Below are 6,541 nucleotides of genomic sequence, written 5' to 3'. Positions count from 1 at the left end.
TTGATGTCAAACATTATGCTCAGAGTTCTTCTTGAATTATAACAGGGGTGGCAACCTGTTTTTGTAAACATCCAGAGAGTAAACATCTTTTGGCTTTTTGAATCATAAAAAAAAAAAAAAAAAAAAACTGCAAGCTAAAACAGCAAGTCATTGTGTCTCCCCTCTGCAAGCTGGAGGGGGCGTTCCTGAGTCTGAAGGCTAGAGTTGCGCCCTGTTGCCCATTCCATGTAGGTGTGACAACTGAGTCCATGGAACAATGCAGAAAAGTACAAGAAGCCTGAACATCTGTAATCATCGTGACCCATACCCCCAGCCTGTGTGGGCAAAGCTCCTTTCCCAGCCATCTTCCTCGATCGCCGGCATTATTATTCCCATTTTACAGATGAGAAAACTGAGGCACCGGGAGGCAAAGGAACTGGCCCAAGATCCACGGCTGGGATTAATGGGAGCCAGATCTTCTGACTCCTGGGCAGACATTTGGAAAGGGGGAACACCTGGGGGGCCTCTGTGCACAACACCAGGAGGCGGAAGGAGGAACAGTGAGCAGGGGTTATGGGGAGTCGATTCCGGCTCCATTTCGGGGAGAAATCCTTGACTGGCAGAGCTGTCCTTGTGGGGTGAGCTCTCAGTCACCAAAAAAGTAGAGGCAACACCCAGCAGTCAGGGATGCTTCTGAGCAAGTCCGGCCCCAAGAGGATGTGTGTGTAGCGCATGAGGTTCCTTTCCAGACACTGAGACTGAAAGAACAGGGTCCCCTGGCCGCCTCAGAGCCTTTGCCCCCAAGGCAGCAGGGCACTGGGGATGCCACAGGCCTGGGCGTGAATCCCGTGGGACCACTTCCAAGCTGTGAGAGGTGGAGGAAGTAACTTTACCTCCTTGGCCTCAGTTTCCTCGTCTGTATAATGGTGGTGTGAGGATTCGAGCAAGCCCAAGTAGCTCAAGCGCGAGCCTGACACTTAGGAGGTGCTTCATTAATGCTCCCCTGGCTTCTGATAATCTTCCTCTTGCCATCAGTCTAGGAGAGGGAGGAAGAAACCAGGAGCTGAAAAGCAGTGGTGGGGAGAAGGATCATTAGGTGAACACAAGCCTCGGAGCCAGGAGCGCCGGGTTCGAGCCCCAGCTTCACCAGAAACAGGTAGGTGCCAGGGGGAAGTTGCTTCCCCTCCTCTGTAAGAGACCACGTAGGTGAAAGCCCTTCATCGACCCAAGAGGGCCAGCTTTTGTCAGAAGAAAACAGATGGGCCCATGCATCCAGGAATGGGTGAGAAAGGAGCCCCCAGCCCCATCTAGATGGGGTCACGTGAAGCCCCAAGGGCTGGGGGCTGGGCAAGGTGGGGGGTAGGTGATGCTGGAGATGGTCAGGCCAAGGCAGCGCTGGCCTCCAGCCCACGGGCCTATCTCTCAGGCCAGGCTGGACGGCAGAGAATAGGCCATTGTTTTTGTGCCTCAAATACTTTTCCTGTCCCCCTTACCCCGCCTCTCTCCACAACGCCCCCCCTCCCCACGTTGAGAACAAAGATCTCCTGGAGGACCCCTCCTCACCGCCCTTCCATCCAGGCTCCTGGACGCCTGGCCCAGCTCTGGAGAACCTGGCTCCATCACCCCTGGGACAACAGGGTCACCTGGCCCGGACCCTTCAGCTGTCCCTCCCCACCTCCTGCAGCTACGTGCACCTCAGACCCCCACTCCCGCCTCCATCCATCCATCTGACTGTCCTCGTCAGGGGTGGGGCTGGAGGAACTGACCCTACATCCTTCCTAGCCCCCGTCCAACTTCTTGTCCTGTTCTCCAAGAGAAAGGGAGCCTGGAGGGAGGCGGGGGTAGGGGGGCCTCCCCCTTCCCCACCCCCATTTCCCTGCAGAGCAGTGAATAAGGAACCAGAGCTGAGTTGGCCTGGAAGGGTCCAGCTGAGAAAACTCTTCCACATGGCCAGCCCTTTTCCCAGAGCCTGGAATTCCAAAGGCGTTTCCGGCCCTGACAGCTGCCTGCCTCCAGTCAGGGAGCCATGCTCTCCCACTGGGCCTCGAGGCCACGCCCTCCCAAATACCCTTGGGATTAACTCCCATCCTGACCCCACGGCTCCGAACAACCCACTCACACCCAGGCATCACCCCCAGAAACAGCTGGGCAGGACAGCCAGGGACTAATCTGCCATCACCTGGCCCTCAGGCCACCCGCCAGCCCCCGGCAGGGCCCCAATGTCCCTCATCACTCAGTGGTCACTCCAGCCGACTCCCCGGGGGGCACACACTCGTGCCAGACACACACACTTACTGTACTCAGCCTGGCTCACATGCCTTCTGCTTTGCACAGCTTCACACGTCTGTATAGAGCCCCATCCCACCTCCTCCAAGAAGCCTTCCTGGGAGCCCTGCCAAGTCTGTGCTCTGTCTGAGCCTTAACTGTCTAGCTTGCTGTCTGGTCTGTTCATGAGGAAACCCCAACCAGGATCCCAAAGCACCCCACTCCCAAGGGCAGCCAGTGCTGGGGGCAGAGCAGCGGCCCAGGCTAGCTCAGGCCAGAGAGGGCCTGGCGTTCAAGGCCTCTCTCCCATCCTCCACAGTAGACCCTTCCTAGCTCATCCTCTACCCTCCTGAGCCCTGTTCTGTCCCCAGCTCACCTGTGGGCAATGATTGCCCAAGCTCAAATACCACCTCCTCCAGGAAGACTCCCTGGACCTCCTCAGTCAGTCCTCTGGCTGGCTCCCTGGCCTCCTCTACCACTGTTTTGACCCTTCATCCTCACCAATATCTTGGCCTGTGTCTTCCCTACAAGACCAGAAGTCTCTGTTGGTCAGCAGAGGCCAGATGTGAGTCGAGGTAAGAGCTTCACAGGATGGACAGGAAAAAGAATGAGTGAATGCATGGAAGGACAGGTGAGTGGGCAGATGGGTGTGGGTGGGGGCGGTGGACCAAGGGATGCTGCATGCGCAGGATATATAGGTGTATAAATGGATGGGGGTGATGCATGGGTGCGTAGTTGGACAGATGGGTAGAGGGATGGATGAATGAATGGACAGGGGTTGTTGGCAGGGGGTCAACTGAGGAGTCGGTAAGTGGTTAGGTGATTGGATGGGTGTGGGGAGTAGATAAGCAGGTAGATAAATGGGAGGGTGGAGGGGGAGGTAGATGGATAGGAATGTGAGTAGTGTGTGGGAGGATAGAATGGTAATTGCATCCATAGGTGGAGGGACCAGTGGCCACTCAGGAGAGAGAGTACTGGGAAGACCAATCAATGGACCAAAAGCCCAGCCAGACTTTGGGGATGGAAAGGGTACATGCAGGGCTCCCTCGGGTGAGCGTGGGATGAGGGCTGATAGATGTGGCCAAGCCAGCTCAGTCAGCTCAAGGCTCCCACTCCAAACCTCACTGGAGCCAGGTGGGCAGCCACGGGCATTCTTGAGTCCCCAAGGGGGAGGTGCCCCTCTCTAGCTGCGCCCTGCTCTAGCTCCACAGAGGACTCCCTGCCCAGAAACTGCCTCCTGCCCATAAGCCCTAAGCTTCAGCCCACCCAGTCTGCAGGGGTAAGTTGAGGGGGCAGCTGAGCTCTGTGATTAGGCCCAAGGGCCCCTGTTCCTCCAGGACAGAGGAGGAACTAGGGGCTCCTGAATTCTAGGCAGCCAGTCCCGGCTAGCAGCTCCCAATCCCTGGCTGGGAAGCATTTGTTCTGCATTCTACACGGTGATTACAGCTCCCCAGGGTTAACCCCTGCACTCCTGGACGCAGACAGCCCCTCCACAGGGAAAGGAAAGGGACCACGAGAAATGGGTGGAGGAAAAAAGCACAGGAAATGGGGACTGCCCATCCCTGCATCCTTCATAAGGGTGCCAAGACCCCTCCATTCCACCCATTTTCCAGAGGGAAAAACTGAGTTGGATCCTTAAATCAGGAGTGGAGCAAGGAACAGGAACACAGCCTACATGGAGAGAGGCTTTGAATGAAGGGAGAGGGCCGCTCTTAGCCTCAGTTTACCTATCTGTAAAATGGGGCAGAGAATTCCTGACTCACAGACTGCCTCGCCATGAGCTGGTGGAGACAAAGTGCCTGGCACACAGTAGGAAGGTTCTCAGCCACTGGTTCTCTGCCCCCAGCGCAGAGCTGGAGAGCATGGGGCAAGTGTGTGGCAGTCCGTAACCATGCCCACTAAGACTGCTTTCCCGGCCATCTCTGGGGCTGGCAAGTAGCAAATATCCGCCCTGGAATTGTACCCATTTTATAGACAAGAAACTTGAGGATCAGAGAGGCCAAGTGCCTTGCCTCCAGTCACACAATGCCTGGGAAGCCCATGGGCCAAGTTTTGGGTTCAAGGCCTTTGACACGGCACTAAATTGCTTCCTTTGCCGGCTGTTCTGGTGATCCTCTGGCTAGAATGACAAGTAATTTATTGTCTAACTAGGTCACCTTTGAGAGTAAAAGGAAGTGCTATTAATAATTATGCTGAGGGGCACCTGGCTGGCTCAGTCGGTGGGGCCTGCGACTCTTGATCTCAAGGGTCTAAGTTCAAGCCCCACGTTAGGTATAGAGATTGCTTAAAAATAAAATCTTAGGGGCGCCCGGGTGGCTCAGTTGGTCAAGTGTCCAACTCTTGATTTCGGCTCAGGTCATGGTCTCAGGGTCATGGGATCGTGCCCCGTGTCAGGCTCCGGGCTCGGCATGGAGTCTGCTTGAGATTCTCTCTCTCCCTCTGTCCCTCTCCCCACTCTCTCTTTGTCAAATAAATAAATAAATCTTTTTAAAAATTTTTAATAAAATCTTTAAAAAAATAAAATAAAATAATTATGCCGGGCCCATCCTGGGCAAACAGGGAAGTTTGGCCATCCTGCCGGAGCAGGAGGCTTTGGGCAAATCACTGCACGTCTCTGCAAAATGGACGTGATGACAGTACTGTCCCTATGGGGCTCTCATGAGGACTAAATGTGGCAGTGCCTCTAAGGCTGTAGGGCCTGGCATGCATTCGGTGCTCAATAAATGCTGGTTATCACTACTGCTATTAATGATAATAGCCACTAGTCCCTGCCTCCCTCACTGTTCTTCCAGTCCATTCTTGGCTCAGAGAAAGAGCTTGCAAATACACATCTGACTCACACTGCCTGCTGGCTCCCCATCCCTGCCCGGAGGAGGCTGGACGCCCAAGGGTAAGCCCCCAAAACCTGGCCCAGTCCTCTCCCAGCCCTTTACTGTGCCCCTGCCCCCATCCCTGCCTCTCGGGGGCAGTCTCCCTTCTTCCTCACCCCTGCTCTCCAGCACCCCCAGGACAAAGCACCTCCGAGCCCGACCCCGAGGAAAGGGCTCTGACCGACGGGAGTCTCAGTCCTACCGCTGTGCCACTTGAGCAGGTGCCGGAATTCTTTGTGCCTCAGTTTCCCCATCTGTCCCTCTGTCCAGCTGGGGAAAAAACGCCCTCCCTTGGTGGCCAGCATGAGGATTCAGGGAACCCATGCAAGAGGCCTTGTCTCCTCCACCGGGCTGTAAACATGGCCCTCCTCCCAGGCCGATGATCTCCTCCAGCCACACCTGCCTCGGCCCATAGATCCTCAGCTCCAGATCTTTGCTTGTGCCGTCTCCCGCCAGGTGTGTGTGTGTGCGTGTGTGCGCGCACTTCCACGGTGTTACCCCTGTCTATGTGTCCTTTACAACTTAAGTCCGGTATCACCTTCTCTGGGAAAACTTGCTGGGCCCCTCCACTCCCCTGGAGGCTGTTAGGGGTCTCTCTGTGCTACCACAGCCCCCAGGACTTCCTGCCTGTCCCCAGGGAGCTCACAGGATCAGAGGAGGGCAAAAAAACATGAGGCAGGGATCCGAGTTCTAGCTCCCCTCCCTGAGGATGACACAGGGTCCGGTGCAGGGTGGTTCCCTGCCCCTCCTGGGTGGGATTGGGGGGTGCTCAATAAAGCTTTCTAAACCCATCCATCTGAGGTGTGGTCTGGTGTACCTGTTCAGCAAGCCTCCTAGGTGCTGACAGAGCAGAGAACACCTAATAACCTAACATCCGATGCCTACTATTACCCTATTTTACAGATGGGAAACTGATCCCCAGAAAGGATAAGCAGTGGCGAGGGCAGGAGAGGAAACCAGGCAGCTGGGTTCTAGGGCCCCCACCACACCACACACCACTCTACAAGTTGCCTGCTGTGGTCTGCGCCCCAGTTGGGCTCAATCAAGTCTGTGTCCCAGCACCGCTGAGGCCTGCGCTGGATTGAAAGGAATCGGGAACTGGGAGAAAGGCAGTGGGCATCCCAACTTGTAGAACTCAGGGTCTCTGCGGGTCTTTCTGGCATTCAAGGCCCCGGAGACCCGAAGGGAGCGCCTGGGGAGCCCAGGAGCCAGAGTTCTCAGGTCTGGGCGCCCCAAGGCCCCGCGGGGAGCCGCCGGGGGAGGGGTGGCCGCCGCCGACCCGCGTCGCCCCGCCCGGGCACCCGCACGTTCCCCGGGTCCCCTCGTCCCTGCCGGGAGTCGGGGGCGGCGGGTTAGGGCCCCGGCCCGGCACCCTCGCCGCCCCCCTCCAGCTCTCGCCGCCCCTGGGGGCGGCCCGACCGGTGCCC

Source organism: Mirounga leonina, unplaced genomic scaffold, assembly GCF_011800145.1.
Source record: "Mirounga leonina isolate KUSES-001 unplaced genomic scaffold, KU_Mleo_1.0 Mir_418, whole genome shotgun sequence".
Lineage (NCBI taxonomy): Eukaryota > Metazoa > Chordata > Mammalia > Carnivora > Phocidae > Mirounga > Mirounga leonina.
The sequence above is the reverse complement of the archived record's forward strand: the minus strand, read 5'-3'. Positions refer to the sequence as shown.